The 27,720-nt window shown below is 35.2% G+C and overlaps 1 protein-coding gene across 1 annotated transcript in view; it reads right to left on the bottom strand.

Annotated features, from left to right (window-relative positions):
- TENT5D (terminal nucleotidyltransferase 5D) overlaps positions 1–26,707 on the bottom strand; it is a 67,928-nt gene extending 41,221 nt beyond the window's left edge. Inside the window, exons 1-2 of the mRNA XM_039224594.1 lie at positions 26,648–26,707; positions 25,546–25,614 (exon numbers count right to left, since the gene is read on the bottom strand). The gene's annotated coding sequence lies outside the window, so the exon portion shown is untranslated. The remainder of the gene's footprint in view (positions 1–25,545; positions 25,615–26,647) is intronic.
- Positions 26,708–27,720: the final 1,013 nt, after the last annotated feature.

Raw genomic sequence — 27,720 nt, 5'->3', positions numbered from 1 at the left:
TTATGAGTCAGTTGTATAATCCAAGAACACAGTAGATTCCACTCTAATAAACAGAATAAATACACGGTAGTTAACAAGCCCAATGGGCTCTTTTTACAAAAAGCCTAGTTTTTTAAAAATAAATGTTTGCAGGTATCTCAATATCTTTGGGGAAAAATTAAGTTCTCACAAAATAAATGTTACGTGTGGATTTTTCTAGGTTTTCTGTTTGTTTTCCAGGGCTCTATAGATTCTCTAGCTTAAAATGAAAATACTGAAATAATAATATATAGCCCCAGCAAATACTGAAAACACATAAACATCAAGACCTACTTTTATAAAATGTCAAAAAACTGCCTTGTATTTAATACTTTAAAAAGTATTTCTACTTTTTAAAACAGCAGTGAATTTAGATTGGGTATAAAAGATTATATGTTGGCAAATATATATTGTCTTTATAAAAATATATTGTCTTTATAAAAATTTTTTTGTTAACATTTATTTATTATTGAGAAACAGAGAGAGACAGAGCATGAGCATGGGAGGGTCAGAGAGAGGGGGAGACACAACATCTGAAGCAGGCTCCAGGCTCTGAGCTGTCATGAGCAGTGAGATCATGACCTGAGCCGAAGTTGGACACTCAACCGACTGAGCCACCCAGGCACCCCTATATTGGCAAATATTTAAAATAAAATCATTCATTAACCAAATGATTACAATATGGTAATTCAATGATTACTATGATTCAACAATGACCATGGGGGAATCATGTCTTTAGATTACTCCCAGCTTATTTTGTAACACATTTTTGTAACACATATTTTGTAACATAAAAATTGATATTGATGGCAGTATTGTGACAGCACCAACCTCATTTTTATCATGAGATAAACATGTATTAATTAAGGGAAACCTAGTATTGAGCAACTATTATTCCCAGGCATCATTCCAAGAACAAGTAGAGATGTTTTTCATATATTGTATCATTTATCCAAGAGAAACTCTATGAGATAGATATTATTACTTCCATTTTACAAGGTATCAAGGAAGACTCAGAAAGAAAAACTTGCACTAAAATAACAGTTAATGAGAGATCAGGGATTTAACCCAAGTTCATGGGAACACAAGTACCGATACTCTTCATTATGATCATGTGTTCTTTTCACCCAAGTTATCCTTATTAGTAGCTTTCTCTGAGCACCTGCTGCAACAAGCACCTGAGGAGCTTTAAAATATACTTAAGCTTAGGTCCCTTAGAAATGATTCTGATGGAATTGGCCTGGTCACAAACAAATTTCTAAAGGTTCCCAGCTGATTCTAATGTGCAGACAAGAGTGTGAATCACTAGTCTATGTGCTTATCTCATTTTCTAGACCCTATGTTTTGTGAGAAATAGATCTTTCCTTTCATTCAAAAAGGATATTATACAATGGGTGATTGGGTGGCTCAGGGGGTTAAGTGTCCGACTCTTGATTTCAGCTCAGGTCATGTTTTCACAGTTGTGAGATTGAACCCCATATCAGGATCTGTGCTGGGCATGAAGCCTGCTGAAGATTCTCTCTCTCTCTCTCTCTCTCTCTCTCTCTCTCTCCCTCTGCCCCCTCGCCACTCTTGTTTTCTCTCTCTCTCTTTTTCTCTTTCCCTCTTTCTCTCTCTCCCTTCCCAAAAAAAGATATTATACAAGAAATCCAACTAAACGCACAACATGTTATAGAAAAAATTTCATAGATTAAATCCAAATACTGTTTATTTATCTGCACAAAACATGGTACTAATGAATATACAGTTTGACTTCTCTTTAAGCAAACAAAATACCTATAAAATAGATGAAACACTGGTTGATTATATTAGAGATAGTTCCCCTACTGTGTTTCTTTAGTGAATTCCCCTATGAACTTAAGTTATAATTTAATTATATTTTTCACATTTCTGAAAGCAAAGTACATGAATTGCAAAAAGAAAATGCACATGGCAATGATGTAAATCTAATTTATAAGCAACCAAAAAATGAATTAAGAAATAAAGTACTAAACTAGTATATAAATATTCAGAAAGCAGTGTTTAGGTGATGTTTATCAGGGAATACTCCTTAGAAAATGGGAATTTTGAACCAGTTCTGTATGGACTGTGAAACCCTCTCAAAGGAGAAGAAAGGGGATGACATTACTAACACAAGACAAAAGAAAAATCTTGGTCTGTGGAGGAGAAGGGAGTGGTGGAGAAAGAACAGTGGAAAGAGAAAGGTAGAGGGGAGGGAAAGGGAAGTAAAAATACATAGCAAATGGAGTGTTAAAAATAAGGAGTTAACAAATTTGAAGAGACAGTATAACATGGTGATAGAAGTGGTTGTGAGATGAGGAGAGAGAAGATGGTGGCAGAGTAGGAGGACCTCAGGTTTGTCTAGTCCTAAGAACACAACTAGATAACTATGAAATCATCCTAAATACCCCAAAAATAGACCCAAAGACTGACAGAACAAATTCCACAACTAAAGGGAGAGAAGAGGCCATACTGAAGAAGGTAGGAAGTGTAGAAACATGGTTTAGGGGAGAAATATGTGGTGCAGAGGGTAAGGCGCATGGTCATGGAGAAGGGCAAGAAAGAGGGAGGAGCACACAGTGGAATGCACAAAGAGAACATTTTCCTAAAGTTATTGGCTTGGAAAATAAGAGGGGCTGAATTGCAGTCAGCAGGGCTTTAAGCCTGGCATTTAAAGGACAGTGAGTTTGGCTGGGATACAGCCCTGAGGGCACTGCCCTGTACCTGGACAGAAGATAGGCAAATGACCCAAGGGCAGAGTGTGGAAATAGCAATCTGAAGAATCCCAGGGGAATACGGGGGTGGAATGGGAGGGATTATTCCCTCTTCCCAGAGCAAGTCCCTGAGAGTTAGCATCTCCAGAGGTGTCTCGGAGACACCTCTCCAAGAACAAAGGAGCTGACTGGAACCTTTTTCCTCCCTTGCCCCTCAGCATAAACACAGAACCACCTGCTGGAAACAGCATAGCAGCAATACTGGCTGCTTAACTTGCTTACACCAAGCCTCACACCCCTTCCCTTTGGTGGGCATGCTCTTCACAATTAAGCTTGCCTAACACAGCTGGACCTTCCCACAGAAGAGTAGAACAAACAATCCTAAATTTTATATGGAACCACAAAAGACTCTGAATAGCAAAAGCAATCTTGAAAAATACAAACAAAGATAGAGGCATCACAATTATGGACTTCAAGTTATAATACAAAGTTGTAGTGATTAAGACAGTATGGTACTGGCACAAAAACAAACATATAGATCAATGGAACTGAAGACTCAACCCAGAAATGTACTGAGAAATCAGGAAACAACCTCCTTGACCTCAACTGCAGCAACTTCTTACTCGACACATCTCCAAAGGCAATGGAATCAAAAGCAAAAATTAACTACTGGGACCTCATCAAAATAAAGAGCTTCTGCACAGCAAAGGAAACAATCAAGAAAACTAAAAGGCAACCTAGAGAATTATGATATTTTGAAACACTCATACCTGATAAAGGGTTAGTATCCTAAATATATAAAGAGCTTTTTAAAACTCAACAGCCCAAAAATAATCCATTTAAACAATGGGCAGAAGACATGAATAGACATTTTTCCAAAGAAGGCATACAGATAGCTAACAAACACACGAAAAGATGTTCAATATCCCTGATTATCAGGAAAGTAGAAATCAAAACTACAATGAGATATGGCCTCTCTCACCTGTTAGAACAGCATTTCTACATTTTGAACAGTTTTTCCTGTTCAAAAACACAGGAAAGAAAGGGTGTTGGTGAAGATTTGGAGAAAGGGAAACTCTTTTGCACTGTTGGTGGGAATGCAAACTGGTGTAGCCACTATGGAAAACAGTATGGAGGTTCCTCAAAGTTAAAAATACAGCTGCCCTACAATCTAGCAGTTACTACTATGTATTTACCCAAAGAATACAAAAATATGTATTCATAGGGATACATTCACCCTGATTTTATTACAGTATTATCTACAATAGCCAAATTATGGAAACAACACAAGTTTCCACTGAATAATGAATGGGAAAAGAAGTGGTATATATACACAATGGAATATTACTCAGCCATAAAAAACAATGAATCTTGCCATTTTCAATGACATGGACGGTGCTAGAGAGTACATTATGCTATACTTACCTGACAGGGTCCATACCATGATCACGAGAGCACATTATGCTAAACAAAATAAGTCAGTTAGAGAAAGACAAATACCATATGATTTCTCTCATATGTAGAATTTAAGAAACAAATGAGCAAAGGGAAAAAAAAGAGAGAGAGAGGGCCAAACCAAGAAATAGGATATTAACTGCAGAGAACAAACTCATGGTTACCAGAGGGGAGATGGTGGGGGGATACACTAAGTATAGATGGGGATTAAGGAGTGCACTTGTGATGATCACCGGGTATTTAATGGAAGTATTGAATCACTGTATTGTACACCAAAAACTAATATTACACCATTAATTAGCTCGAATTTAAATAAAAACTCAAAAATAAAAGTAGGTGTGAGGCTCTGGAGTTCCACTAACTGGGTTTACTTCCTGGTTCTAGCACTTAGTAGTTCTGGCCTTAAGGTAGGTAGTTTGCACCCCTGTGAATAGGTTTCAATGATTGTAAAAAGGAGTATATGAGTTATATATAAAGTCTTTAGGACAGTACCTGGAACATCGTGTTAGCTCTTTGCTTGTGTGTGAGTGTGCATGCATGCATGTGGGTATGTTCGTGTAAGTAGGCAAGTATATGTACAAAAACAGGCAATCCTTTCAACTTACATCAGAAAAATGGAGTTCAGAAAGGTTAAATGAGTTAAAGTCAAACTTGTTATAAGCTTTATAAAGCTTACAAATATGTAAATATTTGTTCTTAGAGAAGAAGCAGCTAAAGAGCAAAATGTTTTAGATGTTTAGAGACATAAGTAAAAGACTGCAGAGAAAGTTAGTCTCTACTAGATATTAAAACAAACTGGATTACTTATAAGAAACAGTTTTGTGGTTATGATGGACAAGGGAGGGTTAATTTATTATCTTTAATATCTAAGATATTCTTCTTAATATTTTTTAAATGCTTATTCTTGACCCTTGTAGAAACAGGGGAAATAGGCAGAATGGCCCTAAAGCCATTATTAAAGTATTCAGCACTACTGATGGTGCCTTCTCCTTGACTTCAGTTGTTCATTTTATTCTTGGCATGTCTTGAATTTCCCATTATAATTTACTATGTGTCTTGATCTAAAAAGTTAACCACTTACTATTGATTATTAGTGCTAGAGTTGGAGTGAAAAGACCGATAATTAAAAACAATGGACAATCTCAATAACTACTAAGTTCTTTAAAATGTATTACAGATTTCTGATAGCCAATTTACTTTTTTAAGTAAGTTTCTGATTGTGGATAATAATAAGATTGAATTATATTCCCTGAATAAACATACATGGGCTGCCCAGCAAATAAAACCTACATGATAACATGATGGCAGATAGGGAAAGCTAAGATGTAGAAAGAAGTTCACCCACAAAATAACCAACACATAAAAATTTAATACCTGAGTACAATGTTAATAGCCAATTTCAAAATAGGTTTTATTTTTTAATGTTTTTTATTATCATTTCTGAGAGAGAGAGAGAGACAGAGCATGAGTAGGGGAAGGTCAGAGAGAGAGGGAGACACAGAATCTGAAACAGGCTTCAGGCTCTGAGCTAGCTGTCAGCCCAGAGCCCGACGTGGGGCTCGAACCCATGAACCGTGAGATCATGATCTGAGCCGAAGTCGGATGCTTAACCGACTGAGCCACCCACCCAGGCATCCCTCAAAATGGGTTTTTAAAGACACATAACTGGAGCGCCTGGGTGGCTCAGTTGGTTAGAGTCATGATCTCATGGTTCATGGGTTTGAGCCCTGCACATAGGGCTCTGTTCTGACAGCTCAGAGCCTGGAGCCTGCTTCAGATTCTGTCTCTCTCTGTCTCTGCTCCTCCCCCACTCATGTTCTGTCTCTCTTTCTCTCAAAAATAAATAAACAGTAAAAAAAAAATTTAAAGACACATAACCAATGTATATTCTGCTAAGTCTGAAAAGAATGGCTCAGAGATAAGTGAGACAGGAAGAATTTGAAAGAGAGAATGAGGAATTAATAAAATATAAAAAAAGAGTTATCTATTGAACAAAAAGATAAATTTCATCCATCGATGTTTAAATACAATAATTCTCTGTACCCGTTCCTAGCAGATATATTTTTGTTGTGTAGTGTATTTTCTAATTGTGATAGAAAACTGCAACACTATAAGATACAAGAAACATTTCAGCACTTCATTGACTTTGTGAATGGAGATTAACAAAGAAAAAAATAAAATTTATAATGCAGTGAGTAGATTATTTACCTCTTGTTCCTTTAACAGAGAAAAATTAAAATACAATGGAATAAGCAATTAGGCCATAAACTTTAATAATTATAGGTAGCAAAATACCAAAATGTCTTAGAGATCTATCCTATAGCACCTTCAAAGAATCAGCATTGAAATTCCTTATTTAGCCCAACAGTGTGAATGTTTCAGAAAACTGTTGTGATATACAGTTTACCATCTAGAAACATAAAAACCTATTTATAGCAAATAAGTAAACAACATCTGGCACACATTTATTGCCTTATTTATTACAATCAAGTATTCCATTTTACCAGAAACATCATTAAACACAAAACTAAACTCTTGAGAATAAAAATATCAGTACCCTAAAAACAGGGCTATGTATTTTTCATAACTCTGAAAGCTAGAAATTTGAGTTTTAACATTGTTATTAAAGGTTTCTAGAGGTTTTTTTTTTTTTCAGAAATACTATGCTTAAACTACCATGTAAGGATTCACTAAAAATTAGCAAGAGATGTATTGACATCATTAGAAACACTATTTTTCATAAAGAGTTTTCTTGTCTTCCAGAAATTTGCACAAAAAGGAGACAGAAAACAAATAGAAAGGAGGTAGAAAAAATATAATCATAAAACAAATGAGTGAAAAGGTCACTTGAATTAAACTGACCGAAAATATACATATAGAAATTGTACAAAACATAGTTATAAACTGGTACACAATTATAAATGTTTCACTGCTGCAAAACATAAAGGTGTCAAGTTATTTTTGCAATGTTACAGATTACAGCTTATTCAGCATTGATTACAATAAGGCACTTTAGGGAACACAAGAAAACATAAGGTACTCTCCTTGCCTACAAAAATTTACAACTTAGCTCGGAAAATGAGATTATATATATGTGTGTGTGCATATATCATGATTGACTTTGTGTATATACACACACATATATACACCCATATACTTGAAAAATCAACTAGCAATGCAAGCAGTATATATAATTAAGTACACAATGAATTGCACATAAAAAGAGAATATGAGTTCAGAGAAGGGAGAGACTGGATGTGATGAGAAAAGGCTTTTAGGTATGGACTTTCAGTTTTATTTTGAAACAGGTAGAATTCTTTTTTTTTTTTTTTTTTTTTTACAAATAGTTTATTGTCAAATTAGTTTCCACATAACACTCAGTGCTCATCCCCACAAGTGTCCTCCTCCATGCCCATCCCCCCTCCCCCCCACATCCATCAGTCCTCAGTTTTTGTCAGCATTCAAGAGTCTCTCATGGTTTGCCTCTCTCCCTTTCCCCCACCATTTCCGCCCTTCTTCTCCCCCTTGTTCCTCCGTCAAGTTCCTCCTAATCCTCCTATACGTGCAAACATATGATATTTGTCCTTCTCTGCCTGACTTATTTCGCTCAGCATAACACCCTCAAGGTCCATCCATGTTGCTACACATGGCCAGATTTCATTGTTTCTCATTGCCATGTAGTATTCCATGGTATAGATAAACCACATCTTCTTGATCCATTCATCTGTTGATGGACACTTAGGCTCTTTCCATGTTTTAGCTATTGTGGAGAGTGCTGCTATGAACATTGGGGTCCATGTGCTCCTATGCCTCAGCATTTCTGTATCCCTTGGGTAAATTCCTAGCAGTGCTATTGCTGGGTCATAGGGGAGTTCTAGTGTTAGTTTCTTGAGGAACCTCCACACTGTTTTCCAGAGGGGCTGTACCAGTTTACATTCCCACCAACAGTGTAGGAGGGTGCCCGTGAAACAGGTAGAATTCTGACAAATAGGTAAAAGGGATAGAGTAAATATTCCAGGATGAGAAAAATAAAAAATTAGAAGGGGGCACCTTGGTGTCTCAGTCACTTGAGCGTCCGACTTCAGCTCAGGTCCTGATCATGTGGTTTGTGAGTTTGAGCCCCATATTGGGCTTGCAGCTCTCAACCTGTCAGCATAGAGCCCACTGTGGATCCTCTATCCCCCTGTCTCTGTCCCTCCCCTGCTTGCACTCTCCCCCAAATAAATAAATATTAAAAAATACAAGTTGATACAGAATGTAAAAAATAACACTAACAAAGGGAATGAATTGGATGACACAAGGCATACACATGGGAGTCAATGAGTAAATCAGACTGGCTTTTACAAATTAGAAAAATATAAGAGGTAAGTTTAAAATACAATTGATGGACCTTAGGGAGAGACTAGAGCTTCTGAGTATGAAAGTGACTTGTCAAAAATGGTGCCTTTTGTGAAGATTAATCTAGAAATAGTAAATACAGTGAATTAGACTAAAGGGCAAAAGCCAGGGAGTATGATAATAAGAATGAGAAAACAGAAGAATGGGGAGATGCCTAACATTACAATTTTAGAATCAATCACATTTGGTGATCAATATGTATAGGAAATCAGGAGAAAATGATTAACCAAGAGCAGTAGATACATGGCTTTGTTCAAATTATTTAACCTTCTGTGCCTTAGTTTCCTTATCTACTATAATGAGAAGATTCTCTGGAGTTTATTCCAAATCTAAAATGATTCCATAATTCAATAGCTTCAAGATTTCAAACTTGGGTAACTGACTAGGAGAATGATATACTGATGGCAGAAATTGTTTTATTTAGAACAGTTCTCAAACTTTAGCCTACATTAAGATCACCTGGAAGGTTTCTTAAACACAGACTGCTGACCCAACCAACAGAATATCTGATTGGAAAGGTTGGAGTAGTGGCAAAGAATGTGCATTTCCAACTTGCAGGTGATTCCAATACTGCTGGTCCAAAGACCCTGCCTTGAAAATTCCTGCTCTAGGAATGGGGGGAAAAATCTGTTGAAATGGAATGTGTGTCCACTACAACTTGGAATGGTTCTCACAAAAGCACCCTCAAGTATTCAAGAAATTATTGTCTTTATCCCTGGTTCATACTTAATAACTACATTTTGCAAAATTTTACATGAGAAAATGAAGTCACAGAATTATAGTTTCATATAGAATTATAGTTGTTTTTTCTGGTTTCCATAGCACTTTCTACATATATGTATTACTTAATATTGTTCATATCTCCTATTTTATTATCACATCATTTGCTTTCATGTCTGTCTCTTTCAATGGACCCTCAAATCCTAGAGGTAGAAGACCATCTTATTACATTCCCAATATCTAATAATTCCTGAAACATATCAAGAAAAAAATAAGATAGCATTTTTCTTAAAGTAGTAATTTAAAAATCAGATGGAAACAAGGATTTATCCACAAAGATATTCAATGAAAATCAAACATTCAATAAAGGAAAGGTTAAAAACACTATGGATAACAGACTGTAAAGCAGACATTTAAAATCATTTTAAGACTGCCTTTGCTGCATCCCAAAGGGCTTGGATTGTTGTCTTTTCATTTTCATTTGTTTCCATAGATTTTTAAATTTCTTCTTTAACTGCCTGGTTGATCCATTCATTCTTTAGTAGGATGTTCTTTAAGCTCCATGCATTGAGAGTTTTCCAAACTTTTTCCCGTGGTTGATTTCAATTTTCATAGCATTATGATCTGAAAGTGTGCATGGTATGATCTCAGTTCTTTTATATTTATTGAGGCCTGTTTTGTGACCCAGTATGTGATGTATCTTGGAGAATGTTCCATGAAAAAAATAAAATAAAATCATTTTAAAAGAGTACTTAATAGTATTGGAAAATGTTCAATATGTTAAATTAGATATAAAATGAAATGTTATATATACTATGTTCCAAATTATGAAAAATATGATATGCATAATATACATATAGGTAGAAAAATAATAAAATATAATTTGGATTATCTTTTGGTGATATTTCAGCTTAACATTTTTTGGCATTTCTGAAATTTTCTACATAAACATGCCTTTTATAATCTGAAAAGTATTTTAATTCAATAAGAAGTATATAATAATTTCATCATCAACTTGAGGTTTAGTTGTGGTATATCACATCAAAGTTGAATGCAAAAATGTTTGCACTGTTTTTGTTTGCTTCTTATGATCAATAAATGTTTATGGAGAAACTAGGTAACCATAATGCTAGATGATAAGGATGAACAGTATCCCAAAATCATTTTCTTTAGAATTTATTAACTGGTATGTAAGGTTTCTTTTTAAATGCTAGATAATATTATGTTAAATAGAAAACTCTATCATATTTCTGTCTTGAGCTTTTGTTGATATATTTTCTTTAAAAATCTTTTTTAAGGTTTATTTATTTTGAGAGAGAGAGAACAAGTAGTGTAGGGACAGAGGGAGAGGGGAGAGAGAATCCCAAGCAGACTCCACACTGTCAACACAGAGTCCAATGCGGGACTCAAACTCACGAACTGTAAGATTATGACTTGAGCTGAAATCAGGAGTTAGTTAGCTGACTGAGCCACCCAGGTGTCCCCGCGTGTATTGATGTATTTTCAAAATCCCCTTCATTTCAGACATTCAGAACGGAATATTTCTTCAGAACAAAGGTAAAATCTAAGTACAATTCTTAGTATGATTCTCCTTACATTTGGATTTTTTAAATAATTTATGTTTGAGAACATTTGTGTTTACTATGAAACATCTCTTTCCTTTTAATCAGGATAAAGAATGAACAATATTCATGGCCATGAAAACCTTCCTTTTTAATCTTCTTGATTAAGATGTTTCTAATAGAAAGAGAAATAGCATTCAAATAAAATAAATAGAAAGAGAAACAGCATTCAAATAAAATAGGATATTAGTTGAGTAATCCAAGCCCCCAAAATCACTTGTACCTGATATTATCAGATAACTGAAGCAAAAATCTATATTGTATATATACAAGTACATATCTCTGAGTTCCCTTAATAGCACCAAGTGAAAGAAAGTTCTGGCAAAAAATAAGAGCCTAATTAACATTGAGTAAAATAACATAAGCATCATATTTAATTATTACCATTCACTAGTGCCAGTAAATGGTGTTCTGAGGAAAAACTAATGAGACTAATAGAAGAAATAAGTTCCTGCTTTCCATAAGTTACAGTACAAGGTAATGGTCCTCAAGCTTTTTAAGTATAAAGACTTTCTCTTAATATCAAAAAGATTCCATGAACCCCACATAATAGTAGTTGTCAAGTTCAGTGTTGCTGACTGAGGAACTATATAAAAATAATAACTTTCATAAATTTAGTACCACTTTTAAGTAAATGAGGACTTTTATTAAACTACAGTCAATTCTTGTTGCAAATAAAAACGTGGATCCCCTACAATGATTTGGAGCTCTTGATTCCTAAGGGAATCACCAGTCAAAAGTGTATAGCTTTGGCAAAGATATACATACAATGTAATTCAATTGACTATAATAATTTTGAAGTTCCTTCTAGGTGCCAGGCACTATGACAGGCCCAGGTGATAAAAGATAGAGTCCTTACCTTCAAAAAGTTTAATATAATAGAACATTAACCATAAATTATAAATACAATCTGTCAGTACAAAGAATGATATAATTAGACATGGGGATAGGGAAGTGGCCAAGAAAAGGTGTCTATGGATGACAACTGGGCCAAGTCTTAAAGGATGAATTGGAATTACTAGGATTTAGGAGAAGATAGAATACAAGGCTGAATGAAAGCCCAAAGCAAATCTACAGAAGTGACAGACAGTATCATGTGGACTTGGAAAAAAAGCTCTGAATTGGTTCTATAAAATAATATATAAAGCAATTGTAGAATATAAGGCTAAAAAAGATAGGAAGAGGACTAATCATAAAGGACCTTATGTGATTATGTTAAGGAGCCTGAATCTTATGCTGCAAGTTATGAGGAACCATTAAAAAGCTTTAAGCTGAGTTGTGGCATAATGAGACTTTTACTTTAGATAGAATTTTCAGGTAGCTGTACAGTAGATGAACTTGAAAAGGATAAGGAGAGAGGTAAGGAAAATATTTATTGAATGAAATGATTGAATGGATGGGTAATACTTTAATAGTCCCAAAAAGAGAGTAGCAGTAGGAACAGAAAATAAGGAACAGTTCAATAAATATTTACATCAACTCAGCAGGATCTAGTGTCCAATTGAATGTAAAATATAAAGGAGAAGAAGTAAAAGATAAATCCTGGTTTGAGTAACTGGGCAGAAAATGGTGCCTCCAAGTGAGACTGAAAATACTGAATAAAGAAGTCTTTTGAGGGGAAAAACTGAGGTCAATTTTAAATATGTTGAAATGCCTGTGAGACAGGGCTATCTAGCAAGAGTTGGATGATGAGCAAGAGGTGAGTGTGAAGCTCACTGTCATACAGATTAATCAAAGATAAAGTATAAATTAGTTCATACAAAGAAAGAGTGCAAAATCATTAAAAAATGTTGTATAAGAGAATCCTGGGAACACCTACATTGAGAGAGTGGAGAGAAGTCTATGAAATGCATAGAGAAAGTACAGTTAAATATATACAAGGAGAGGGGCGCCTGGGTGGCTTAGTCGGTTAAGCGTCCGACTTTCGCTTAGGTCATGATCTTGTGGTTCGTGGGTTCGAGCCCCGCGTCGGGCTCTGTNCACATAGCTTTCAACTCTTAAAGCTACATTTTGATAATACAGCACTAAAATGTTTGGGGGCAGGAAAAAATCCATGGAAAGCAAATTAAAATCAAAGGAAATCTCTGAAAAGGGCCATAAAAATTATTAGACCCATCAAGAGTTTAAAATCTATCCAATTGTTTTCTAAAATTACTAATACTTCCCAGAAAACAGCCATGGCTTGTTCCTGCCCACTATAGTCAGCAAATTTTTATGTTGACTAACTTAAGTAACTTGGAGCCTCTCTCACCCTCCAGAAAGCAGAAAGCATCTTTTTCTCTGAACAAAGAAACGAAAGGTGAAATAAGAGCCTGAATAAACAGGGCGCCTGGGTGGCTTAGTTGGTTAAGCGTCCGACTTTCGCTTAGGTCATGATCTTGTGGTTCGTGGGTTCGAGCCCCGCGTCGGGCTCTGTGCTGACTGTCATCTCAGAGCCTGGAGCCTGTTTCGGTCTGTGACTCCCTCTCTCTCTGATCCTCCCCTGCTCACACTGTCTCTCTCTCTCTCTCCTAGAAATAAATAAAACATTAAAAAAATATATATATACAAGGAGAGCCAAAAAATGTTAAAGAGTGCTATGAAGTAGAAATTTTCAAAGAGAAAAATTTGATCAATATTGTGGAATGAAGCTGTGTTATCTAGTAAGATCATCAGACTTAGAAATTAGATAAATATCAATAGTGATAAATAACAATAAGCAGTTTCTGTGGAATGGAAAAGAAAATTAGATTACAGTGGACCATAAATTCCTTTATTTCTTCAACAGTGATTTATTAAGTACCTTTTATTTGCCAAGCATGATACTATGTACTGAGCAAAGAGTGGTGGACAAAATAACATGATTGTCTTTCCTTATGTAGCTTTTACCATGTGGGTAGGTGCCTATCTCACTAATGCTGTAGATAATGGAGAAAAATAATTTTAATAGGGAATATTAAAAATTAAGAAAATAATTTGCATCCATTTTCCTGGTTAGGGAGAAGAAATATATTCTCAATTATGAGGAAGAGACACGATTACATATTTATATATATACACATACACATGCAAAACGCCATAATCCTGAATCAGCTGAGCTCTAGGAAAACCAAAAACAACCTATATATTTTTTTACCTTCTTTATTTTTCCCCATCTTAACGAATGACGAGAAGAAAGGAAATAGATTTAAAATGAAGCTGTACTGGATAGACAGGTTGGAAGACGGTGGCAGTGTAGGAGGACCCTAGTCTCCCTTGGTCCCACAAATACAACTAGATAACTACAATTATCCTAAATACCACAGAAATTGATCTGAAGACTGGCAGAACAAACTTTACAACTAAAAGTAGAGAAGAGGCCATATAGAAGAAGGTAGGAAATATGAAGACATGGTTTAGGAGAGAATTAGATCTTGGCCACTGTGGTGGCGAGGGAGCTGCAGTCATGGCGAGGGGCAAGAGAAAGACTAACATACAGAGGTGCTCAGGGGTGGGGAATAAATCCCTATAGAAACTGGCTTGGAAAGGGAGAGGGGTCAAACTTCATGAATTCTGGCAACCACCTGGACTTAAAGTCTAGGATAGGGGCCAGAGGGCACTATGCCACTCCTGGAGTGAAGGCAGGCAAACAACACATGGACATACAGTGTAGAATCAGTGATCTGAAGAGTGCTGAGACACACAGTGGGGAGGTTATTTTCTCATTTCAGAGTGTGTCCCGGAGAGGCAGCATTCATGGAGAGAAACCTCTGGGAACAAAAGAACTGGCAGGTGCCATTTCCCTCCTCTGTCCCTCAGTATAAGTACAGAGACACCTGGGGGAATAAGTGCAGCTCCAAAACTTGCTATCTAACTTGCTTACACCAAGCCCTGACCCCTTATATTCTGGGGAACTACCCTTCTCAACCTCCTTCACTTCAGCCCCAGTGTGGTAGGTCTTCACCCCAGGGAATTGTCCCAAACCCCTGCTCATACTGCATCTCCTGACTTGGGAATTTTGCAGAGTCTCGGTTCCAGTGGTGGTAGCAACAGGTCTCATTTCAGAAGCAGACCAGACCATGTCTAGTTAAAACACTACATTCAGGCCAGGCATCAAATACTGCCCACAAAAGGCAAAGAGTGCCTGTGCAGACAACTGCTCTGAAGGACAAAGCAAATAGCAGAACATATGCAGCACACATTGAAGACACTCCCAGAAGCACCAGGACCTGGAGAACAAGGGACACTACAAGACCTCTTCTTCATAAAGCGATTACCCTTAAAGATACCTCATTTTCTTATCTCCTCACTTTGGAAATATGATTTCCTGGGCCTATATAGTAAAGCAAATCTCAGATTCAGCAGATTATATGCATCTATATCCCTATAACTTTTGGACTTTTTCACCAAAAATCCTAGGTTTTCCATATTCTTAAGTTAAAGACTTTCCACATTTTCCAGTATTATTTTTGTTTTTCAGCCCGAGTTTTTACATTTTAATATCTATCATGTTCTTTATGGGTAAAAATCTCCTAGCTACTTCTGAATACTGTTTTGTTTTTCTATTGATACCTCTTGTTGTTGTTATTCTAATAAGTGGATTCTTTTATTTCAATTTGATATTTTTAAATCTTTGGATCTCTCTAGATATTACCAATCTTTATTATCATTCTTTGCTACTTTGAAAATAGTTAGGTGCCTATCTTGCCACAAAATGTGAATATTTCCTCCTCTCATTACATTTTTATTTTTTATTTTTTTATTTTTTTTTAAATTTTTTTAAATGTTTTATTTATTTCTAGGAGAGAGAGAGAGAGACAGCGTGAGCAGGGGAGGGTCAGAGAGAGAGGGAGTCACAGACTGAAACAGGCTCCAGGCTCTGAGCTGGCAGTCAGCACAGAGCCCGACGCGGGGCTCGAACCCACGAACTGCGAGATCATGACCTAAGCGAAAGTCGGACGCTTAACCGACTAAGCCACCCAGGCGCCCCATTACATTTTTATTTTTTAAGGGCAGTCTTATTTTAGCAAGTGTATCCTTCAAATCCTTGCTATCCTAAACATTTTACTGTCACTCTCTAAAAACAATCCACAGTAAGAGATAATTATAGCCAACAAAAATACTGTTATAGAAGCTTACACTTAGTCTGGGAATCCCTTTTGAGCTGACATTATTATTAGCTATTATAATTATGTTTGTAATTGAGTATATTGTACTCTGAAGCAAAAAAAATTATCTTAGAAAATACAGCATACCAGGTTATTAGCATATGCCTTAGTGACTATCTACTACTTGATAAAACTACTTGGGCAGTTGTTTTATACCTCAAAACTAAATTACTAGGTGAGGAAATAGTGCAATGTAACAATAGCAAATATATTAGAAAGTCAGGAAGCATGACGGTCTATATATATATTATAAACTTAAAAAAAATTTTTTTTTTGAGAGAGAGAGAGTGTAAGCAGGGAAGGAGCAGAGAGAGAGGGGGAGACAGGAGACGGAGAATCCTAAGCAGGCTCCATGCTGTCAGTGTAGAGCCTGATGTGGGGCTTGAACTCATGAACCCCGAGATCATGACCTGATCTGAAATCAAGTGTCTGACGCTTAACCGACTGAGGCACCCAGACACCCCAAGCACTACATACATTTTAGCATTTAGACGGGTTGTCTAGAAATTCTTATTGACATTTAAAATCCTCAGTAATCTAGGGGTGCCTGGTTGGCTCAGTTGGTTGAGCAACTGACTTCAGCTCAGGTCATGATCTCATGTTTCATGAGTTTTAACCCTGTGTCAGGCTCTGTGCTGACAGCTCAGAGCCTGGAGCCTACTTTGGATTCTGTATCTGTGTGTCTCTCTCTCTGCTCCCTGCCCCCATCCCTTGATCGTGCTTTCTCTCTCTCTCAAAATAAATAAACATTAACAAAGTTCTTTAAAAAATCCTCAGTAATCTAAAAAAAAAAATGTTAAAAGAGTTTATATTTATCTTAGATGTTCTTTTAGTCTTTTTATTTCATGTCTTGGAAGGATAAATGCTATTAGAAATTCTCTCTCGCACTTTTTAAATACATTTTTGTAGTTTGATGCTGGATTTGCTTAACGGGTGTTTCATCATCATTTGTGCACAAAGAAGTTTAAACTACTATGAATAACACATTTAACAACATTGGAAAACACTTTGAAATAATCAATAAAATATTTTGTAAATCAAAAAAACCTCTTGGTATATTTGAGAATCCTTCTGGAACTATACTTTCTTAAGGTATTATTAATCTATGTACTATGTCAAAACGAACTAAATGTAAAATCAGATTTCTAATCAGAATTGAACTGTTAATATGAGACAAATGTTAAAATTCACCACAAAAGGGATCAGCTTATTATTATTAGCATCACATAAGTAATTACTAGATTGTGGTTATTTCACATTAGCTATCTGGGTGCAAAGGTATGACAGGTTTTAGGTTTGGGAATTATTAGACTGATAGAGATTCAAATGCCAGCTCTGCCACTCAATAACTAATGAGTCATGGATAAATGACTCAAATTCATAAAATCTCACATCTTTTATTTATAAAATGTATCTAATTTTAGTATACATGGATGCTATGAAAATTAATATGAGAGAATGTACTATGTAAAGTGCCCATACTGGTATCTTAAACATTACAGAGTCTTCAATAAATATTGAAAGCAGCATGATCTAGTAGAAAAAGAATACGATAGTCTTGAAATTCTAATATACCAGGGCTTGAATCTGAATATTTATAATTTATCAACCATGTTACCATGAATAAGTTATCTAATCTTTGTATCTTTGTTTTCTCTTCTCTAAAAAGAGGGCAACAATGATAATATACTTTATATGGCTATTCAATGATTAAATAAGAATACACAGTGAGCATCCAATAAAGCATTTATTGTCTTACTTTTTCCTAAAAATCAAATAGAATATACAGCTATCTCTTAAAAAAATAGAATGGAATATTAATCAGCCACAAAAAAAAAGAATGAAATCTTGCCATTTGCTGTGATGTGGATGGAGCTAGAGATTATTATGCTAAATGATATGTTAGTCAGAGAAAGACAAATACCATATGATTTCACTCATATGTGGAATTTAAGAAACAAAACAGATGAACATAGGGGGAAAAAGAAAGGCAAATCAGGAAATGAGACTCTTAACTATAGAGAACAAACTGAGGGATACTGGAGGGGATATGGGTGGGGAGATGGTTTTAATAGGTGATGGCAATTAAGGACTGTCTGTGCTTGTTGAGGACTGAGTGCTATATGTAAGGCTTGAATCACTAAATTGTACACCTGTAACTACTATTACACTGAATGTAAACTAATTGGAATTTAAATAAAAATTTGGAGAAAGAAAAAACTGCATATCTGGTATGTCACTATAAAAACACTTAGCTCTAGGTGAAGGGGATTAAGAAATGCACTTGGTGTGATGAGCAGAGTGTTTTATTGAAGTGCTGAATCACTATATTGTAAACCTGAGACTAATATTACACTGTATATTAACTGGAATTTATTTTTTAAAATCTTTAATGTTTATTTAATTTTGAGAGAGAGTGACAGAGCAGGAGTGAGGGAAGAGCAGAGAGGGAAGGAGATACAGAATCTGAAGCAAGCTCCAGGCTCTGAGCTGTCAGCACAGAGCTGGATGCAGGGCTTGAACCCACGGACTGTGAGATCATGACCTGAGCCGAAGTCAGCAGCATAATTGACTGAGTCACCCAGGTGCCCCTAACTAACTGGAATTTAAGTAAAAACTAAAAAAAAAAAAAAAAAAAAGACATTTAGCTCTTATCTCTTCTGTGATACAAAAGGATCACTGAGAAAGTCCTTATCAAAAAAAATGAGATAATAAGCTATAGCCAAAAATGCTGTTTATAACTTTGTTTTCTAAAGTACTACTACTTTAAGTGAATTTTACTAAAAGGACAAAATTTGGGACATCTGGGTGGCTCAATCGGTTAAGCGTCTGACTTCAGCTCAGGTCATGATCTCGTGGTCTGTGAGTTCGAGCCCCACATTGGGCTCTGTGCGGACAGCTCAGAGCCTTGAGCCTGCTTCAGATTCTGTGTCTCCTTCTCTCTCTGCCTCTTCCCCGCTCATGCTCATGCTCTGTCTCTCTCTCTCTCTCTCTCTCTCTCTCTCAAAAATAAAAAATAAACATTAAAAATTATTAAGAAACCTAAAAGGACAAAATTCTAAAGTTATTTTATATAATAAACAATATTAAAATCTATATTAAAGCCAAATAAGACAGTTTAGTATTTTCTCGATAAAAACACTGACTCCATTATTAAGGTTTCATAATACATTTGTGGAATAAATTCCATAAGGAAAACACTCATATTCTCTCTCTCTCAGCCTCTCTCCCTCTCCCACCACTGGATCGATCTATTTAGTATTATAAATAATGGCACTGACAATACTTTCAACTTTTTCTTAACATACCTTGAGAAACTATTAAACAGTGCAAGTGAAACTTGTGAAATAATCAGTGAACCCAATACCTGCCTGAAGAGATTTCACATCAGCTATGGTATAACATATTGCTATGACAAAACAGATGGTGACAAGAGCAACAAATACTATTACAATTATTCTACTGCTGCTGCTGCTCTTAACAATAAAATACTGACTCTTATCTTTTATGGAATATTAGTTGGGTTTCTTGTAGTCTGCTAAATACCTTTAACTACTTTGTCTCAGTTAATTCTTACAACAATTGTATGAAGAATGTATAACCACCTTTGTTTTATAGTTAAAGAAACCAACTTGCCAAAAGGCACAGGTGTCAAGAGTCAGGATATAAAAGCCAGGTCTGACTCATAGTGCTCATGTGGCTCAATTGGTTAAGTGTCTGACTCTTGATTTTGGCTCAGATCATGATAGCCTAGTTTGTGGATTTGAGACCCTTGTCCAGCTCTGTGTTGACAGCTTTTGCAGAGCCCACTTGGGATTCTGGGTCTCCCTTTCTCTTTGCCCTTCCCCCACTTGTGTGTGTGTGCATGCAGTTTCTCTCTCTCTCTCAAAACTAAATATTAAAAAAAACAGGTCTAGCTCTAAAGTCCATGCTTTTTTAAAACTGCCATTAACTGCCTCCTAATTTCTCTAGGAACATTTGTCTTAGACTTCTAGCAATAAATATATAAAACACCATAAATTTTGCTCCTTTTACAAATTTTTAAAATAAAAACCAAGACATGGAAATGTATGCAGTAGATGATTCTGATGTTTCTTACATAAAAAATGAAAATATTTATTCTGTATCAGGAATGTTTCCTTAATATTAAGAACACCTCTAATTATACCATTAACAAACAAACATAAAAGGTAGTTTGAAAACTTGAAACCATAATTCCTGGTAATTCTTTTTTGATCCTACAAAAACAATTTTAAATGTTTACTTATTTTTGAGAGAGAGAGAGAGAGAGTAAGGGAGGGTCAGAGGGAGAGGGAGACACAGAATCTGAAGCAGGCTCCAGGCTCTGAGCTGTCAGCCCAAAGCCTGATGTGGGGCCCGAACTCACAAACTGTGAAATCATGACCTGAGCCGAAGTTGGTCGCTCAAACCACTGACCCTCACAGGTGCCCTTGAGCCTACAAAATGTGTACGTTAATAAAATATACTATACAATGTCTTCGTAAGTCAAATTTTGAGTATCAACATCTAAGTTCCATACTCCCAAATTCCCATGAAAGTAGCCAAAGAAATATATGGAAAGGAAACAAACCCTGTGGCATCACTAGAAACTATGGAGTGATATCTACCTACCAGAAAGCAATTTGAATGATTTCTGTTCAATATAGAGTAAGTGAGGACAGGCTGATGGAAGGCACCAAAGACTTACTGATAAAGAAAAGCGGCATCAAGAAGTGAGGACCGTGCCATGGACTTCACATACCGAATTTACCATCTTGGAAAAAAAGACAGAAACCTATCTTGGAGATAAAGTATAACTAAATATTTATATTTGCAAACAGAATCTCTAGAGTGATATTTAAAAGTAATGTAAGGAGGGACGCCTGGGTGGCTCAGTCAGTTAAGCGTCCAACTTTGGCTCAGGTCTTGATCTCATGGTTTATGGGTTCGAGCCCCATGTCAGCCTCTGTGCTGACAGCTCAGAGCCTGGAGACTGTTTCAGATTCTGTGTCTCCCTCTCTCTCTGTCCCTCCCCTTTTCACACTGTTTCCCTCGCTCTCTCTCAGAAATAAATATTTTAAAAATTTAAAAAGTAAAAGTAATGTAAGTAATAGTTTACCTATTTGTGAATTAAGAAACAAGATTGGGCAGTAAGGGACAGGGATGGTAGAAAAACCTCAGTGTTTTAATTAGATAGATAGATATATGGTATGCATGTTTAGACTTTGAGCTTATCTATTTAAACTAAATAAAACAAAAATAAACAAAAGCCTTCCTGTATTGAAACTTACCTGTGCAACATGTCTTCTAGAGTTTGAAGCTTTTAGCCTTTAATACACTAATTCATGCTAAAATAATTGTCTACAATGTGTTGTTCCCTTTAGGGGATATTAAAACAGGATTACATAAGAATTACTAATATTAGGAATTTCTGGTATATAAGAGGATAATGATAAGATTTACCGGGGCTAGCATGTTTTTAACAACAACATTCAAATCATACTTTTTCTCATATAGGCAATATGTTAAGTAAAGACTAGATTTGGAAAGGAGGATATCTAGATTTTAATATTGACTCTAATAGTGTGCATGGGGCTTGCCAAGTCACCTCACCACTTTGAAACTTCAGTCTCCTCTGTTAAAGGGTTGGATTAGGTTATTAAGAATCTTAGCATCTCTGGGGCACCTGTGTGGTTCAGTTGGTTAAGCATCCAACTCTTGATTTCAGCTCAGGTCATGATCTCTCAGTTCATGGGTTTGAATCCCACATTGGGCTCTGTGCTCGCTGACAGTGCAGAGCCTACTTGGGATTCTCTCTCCCTCTCTCTGACCCTCCCCTGCTCTCCCTCTCTCAAAATAAATAAATAACCTTAAAAAAAAGACACTTATTATCCCTAAATTTATATGAGTCTATTCTACAAAAACAGAAGGTCAGCTATATTAAGGACACTGTACAAACCTACTTTGCTCAATTTGGAACTGTTTTCATTATCTTTTTCAGTTTTATTTCAATATATATAGCTATTAGTGAAGAGTTCCCTTGGTTCTCCTAATGTGTATGCCTTTATCACAAATATCCAAATAAGCTGAACAATTGCTCTATAATCTCCCTGAACATACAGTATCAAATATCTCACACCATTTCTCCCATAGCATGGGCAACCAACAATATACATTCCTCCTAATAACTTCCCTAGCCTAAGAACTTGAATTGAATGTTATTTTGTACTTTAAGAAAAAAAGTCATAATTTATTGAAACATATTTTCTAGTTCTAGTTTATATCAAATTCAAAATTCAATTTATATCAAAATTCATCTTTAAATCACATACAGTTAATCAGTGAAAACAAGAACCAACACTATCAAATTCTAAAATTAATGATTCAAACTATCAAAATATTCTCCAAATCTACCTGAATCAAAATAGCATTTCTTTTGGTTCAAATGCCTTATTGGGGCTCTTTTTCATGCATCTATTAGAACTGTATGGTAACTGATACCCATCCTAGAAGATAATATTAGCCTAAAATTCATTTAAAAAAAAGGGACACATCTTTCAATACCAAAATACAAAATTTTATTCACAACTTATAAATTATCTCATTAGTAATCTGCCCATTGAGTTATTTAGCAATAAGATCTTACTGCAGTATCATTGCTATTGTATCGTATTAAGTGCAAAGTAAAAAAAAAATGGTGTCACTACAGGTAGTACAGTAAAAGCTGTACTTTTGTGTTTGCTTATATGCAGGATAGTTTAATGATGCCATAAATATCAACCACGAAACGAGGGACAACTGATTTCTCAGTCTCACTCATCTGGTTTTGGACCTTGTAAAATTATTTTAATATCATACAGCTCTAAACTATCTTTTAAAGACTGGTATCTCCAGTATATACTACACAGGACAGAGTTAACTAGGAAAATGGTACTAAGATATTACCCTTGATATGCTTATTTGATTGGTAGCATTTTAAGTCAGTTAATATTTGCAATGGAATAAACAAGAAATACATAACTACATAAACACTAGAGTTTCATAGTCTCCCAGTTAGGATTTAAAGTGGGGTTACTGATTATACCAACACAAGCATACCCCTGGAGTGTAAATAAGTATTAATCCTTACCCCTGTGTCTTTGGTCATGTCATTCTATCTATCTGGAATTACTTTCGTTTCCCCCATGGCCTATCCTAATCTTTTAAGTATGACGTCTTCCATGAAACCTTGTACATTATAGTCAATATTGATATCTTCCACATCAAGCCAGTGTTGCAAAGTTAACACTTAGTGTTTTCTAATTATTTAATATATGCTAGTTTGATTTCCACAACTGAGTTATAACTTCCTTGAGGGCAAATCCATGTCTTACATTTCTTTTTCATCTAGAGTTGTGGGGAAAAAGAAGGTATCCAAAAATGTTCATTAATTAATTAGATTCAACAAAAATATCCCCTATTACTACATTAGTACAAAGACATTAGGAGAAACTTTATTTAAAAAAAATACCAACGAGTAATTAAAACCACAAGTCTGGTTCATGAAGAAAACTACTGATTTAATAAAATCAGTGTATTCTTTGTGTATAGTTTGTGATGTCAATTTGTCCTATGATTATAAGCTTGAAGATAGTTCTTTGCCTATTCCATTTTAGAGAGGACCAAAATACTTCATATGCAGTTAAAAATAATAAAAAAATAAAAAAACCAGGACGTGCTTCCTGTAACTCTTAACTACATGGTATTTTGACAAGGTCTTCTTTTTTAGTCATTCATAATGAAAATCATTTTTTGTGATGGGGGGTGGATATATTTCTCTTGAAAGGTATTCTAACCAGAAGGACACTTCAATATATGATATTTAATAACTGTAAAATTACAGGACCATCAATCAACTAACTTACACCATTTATAAAGATATCAGAATCATAAAATCAGGAACAACTTTGTGAGCACCAAAATTAGTTAATTTTTATTTTTATTATCAGAACAGAGCCACTTGAGATTCATAAGAGTATTTTCCACTGCTAATTCTGTTGGAAGCTCATTCATGCTCAGTTACTGACTGGTATCAAAAGCATCTAATATGTTTAAATATAAGTAATCTGCTATTTGTATTGAACAGGTAGTTTCAATTTCAGATATATTCACTTAGGGAGAGATTATTTTAACAGAAATTTTTGCCTGCTAAAAATAAGAGTTTTTTGTCTTCTCTTTTCAGCTAATTAATCTTTTCCAAATTTCTTACTCCTCAAATATTTGCATATGTCTCCCAATCACAGACATGAAACTGGTTATGAAGGCAGTTCTCTGAATAAAAGAAATAGCTCTAATTTAAAAAGTAATAATGAAACCTTATCAATATTAAAAATGTACTAAGTCTCAACTATATGCAAGGAAATCAGTTGGTTCCAGGGGTCAGAAGTCATAAGGAATAAAATAAACTGGTCCTAAAGAAGATTATAAACTGAATGAAAAGATAAGGCACACATAAAAAGATAAAAACAATTTATATAGTAACCAAAGTTATTTATGACAGTGATTACCATAAGGGGTTGTATCACTCTGGTTATTTGACACTAAATTTTTAAATGGCACTTTTAAAAAAAATTATGGGCTTCTAGTATATATTAAGAAACATGAGGTATTGGAACATTTATACACTAATGCACCTCGTGTGGCCCCTCTTTGCTTAATATAAGGTTATTAACTAAATCTTCACCTTAATTGCACTGTATCCTATGAACTCCAGTAAACCCTTCTAAGTACAGAAATCTCAGTTGAGCCTGAGATTACTTGGTAAGGCATGACTTTAAAAGTATCTGAAATGGTTAGTACTAATGATGAATATGAGAATTAGTAAAAAGAAAAAAATTTAAGGAGGGGCACTTGGGTGGCTCAGTTGGTTGAGCTTCTGACCTAACTTCAGCTCAGGTCATGATCTCATGGTTCATGAATTTGAGCCCTACATTGGGCTCTGTCCTGACAGGTCAGAGCCTGGAGCCTGCTTCAGATTCTTTATCTCCCTTTCTCTCTGCTCCTCCCCTGCTCACATTCTCTCTCTCACTCTCAAAAATAAATAAGCATTAAAAATTTTTTAAAAATTTAGGGAAAGGGTTATAAGAAAAGAGAAAGGAACACTAAGAAATACTACTGCTTTAAATAAAATAATAAGAAATATAAAATAATAATATAATGGAAAATATGCTTATTAAATATATGACCATAATCTTTCTTTCCCTCCCTCTATCCAAAGTTGAACTGCTTACTAAAACCATTCTTTATTTATTAATGTAACTGTCAAAGGGAATTTTCAAGATGATCCTTTCTACCCTGTTCATAAATACATAATAAATGAGTTATTTGCAAGGTGAAATAAGAAATAAAAGGCTTAATTCACACCAACCTAATGTATGGTCTTTAGCAAGTTCCACAACCTCTCTTTTTAACTCCACGGCATATATTTGTGTCTCTCCAAACTTTGTATCTTACCTCCAGTTAGGGTAACTCCAGTTAGAGAGATGTGAAATGTTGGATGATTCCTTTTACAAAGAATTAAATCTGAAAAAAGAAACAGGCTATTAATTTTTCTGTAGTCTGGATCATTGCCCTGGTCTGATTAAGCTTCAGCTTAGGACCTAACTTAGAAATAGATCAACTGAATATAGTTACTATATAAATTCACTGTTTTTATTTCAGGCAACTGAGATACACAAAGCCAGGAATAATTTGTGAAATGAGATTTTAAGTCTTTTTTGGTCAAATATGGAATTTGAAACTTCTTGTGGTGAAAGAAGTTTTCTCAAGGAAAAGTTCTATGAAAAATCTAACAAATACCATAATACCATTTCAATAAATTCCTCTCAAGAGGGCCCATAGGATTAGTTTCTCATAGTTCTACTTTTTTTTCATAAATTCTTATTTTTCTTTACATTCTTGTCAGAATTTGCCTTTTAAATGATTGCCTCTTTTATTCTAGCTTTATGATATATCAAGAGATACCTAAGTATATTTCCCCTCTCTACCTTCACATATCTTATGCAATACCTATTTTAGGAAAGAATAATATACATGAAAATGTTAACTTTCAGTACATCTCAGGTACAACTGATCAATAATGGTCTTATAATTGTGAGGTTCAGAGAGAAGGAAAGCATGTGACAAACCTTCTTGACCAGAGCTATGCAAATCAAACAGGCAATGACCCTGATATACTCACACTTTGAATGTTTTTGCCTGGTACATTGATCTTGTCCTGTAGTCTTTCCTTTCGACTGAATAAGAGCATAATAAAAGCCACCCTAGATTAGTTCATCAAGCTCAGTATTCTGTTTCTCATAATATCAGTTGCACAGTTCTGAGCACATAGTAGGCAATCAGTATTTCGTTGAACTGTTTTAGAAATAAGCAGGCATATCTGACTTCTAAAGCATCTCAAAAAAAGCCATAAGATGCTTCCATTAAATGCATGCAAATTTAACTCCTTTTCAGACCTTCATTTCCAGTATACAAAACTTTTTAAACTACTTTTCCATTTATCATAAAATAGCTATTTTTACCCTATGTCTCAGTAATTCTACTTTCAGTTATATACCTTAGAGAACTCTTGCAAATGTGTACAGCATTATACACTTAGTCACTGCAGCATTTCTTGTAATTGGGAAAAAATGAAAGGAACCTATAAATGTCCATCAAGAGGGAATAGATAAATAAAATGAGCCAAATTTGTATAATAAATTATTACATACATAAATGTAGATACATCGACATGGGTAGATCTCAAAAGTAATGTTTAATAAAAGGTACAGAACCTAGACATATACTAACTGTAATATTTATGTCAATTAAAAAATTGTATATCTTATTTTATTTAAATGTTTATTTATTTTTGAGAGATAGAGCATGAGCAGGGGAAGGGCACAGACAGAGAGAGACACTGAATCTGAAGACTCCAGGCCTCCAGCTATAAGCACAGAGCCTGACGCAGGGCTTGGACTCACAAACTGTGAGATCATGACCTGAGCTGAAGTTGGACACTCAACCAACTGTGCCACCCAGATGCCCCCAAAATATTGTATATTTTACATGAGTGCATATACATACATGGAAAAGGATACACATAGTACCTCATGAAAGTAGTTTTCTCCAGGAGGGAGAACAGATAAAAATACTAGTGAGTGTGGTCAAAGAAGATTTCAACTTCACTATGTTTTAATTATTTGGTTTTAAAAAGAACTGGAAACAAATGTGACAAAATATGACTGTTATAAACTCTTGGAGGTGGAAACATGGATGTTTAATATATAATTATTTATATCCTCTATATGTTAAAATTTTCTCATAAAAATAAATTTTCTTGGGGCAACTGGGTGGCTCAGTTAGTTAAGCATCTGACTTTGGCTCAGGTCATGATCTCGCGGTTTGTTAGTTAACGCCCTATGATGGGATCTGTACTGACAGCTCAGAGCCTGCACCGTGCTTCAGATTCTGTGTCTCCTCTCTGCCCCTCCCCTGCTCGCACTCTGTCTCTCTCAAAAATAAATGAACATTAAATTTTTTAAAAAAAATTATTATAAAACTACAAAGATAGCCATGTAATATTGAGAGAATATACTATAAAGTTATTAAAAACAAACAAAAAAACGAATACCTTACTCTATCATTGAG

The sequence above is a fragment of the Hyaena hyaena genome, unplaced genomic scaffold (assembly GCF_003009895.1).
Source record: "Hyaena hyaena isolate Hyena2069 unplaced genomic scaffold, ASM300989v1 scaffold_1677, whole genome shotgun sequence".
Classification (NCBI taxonomy): Eukaryota; Metazoa; Chordata; class Mammalia; order Carnivora; family Hyaenidae; genus Hyaena; species Hyaena hyaena.
The sequence above is the reverse complement of the archived record's forward strand: the minus strand, read 5'-3'. Positions and strand labels throughout refer to the sequence as shown.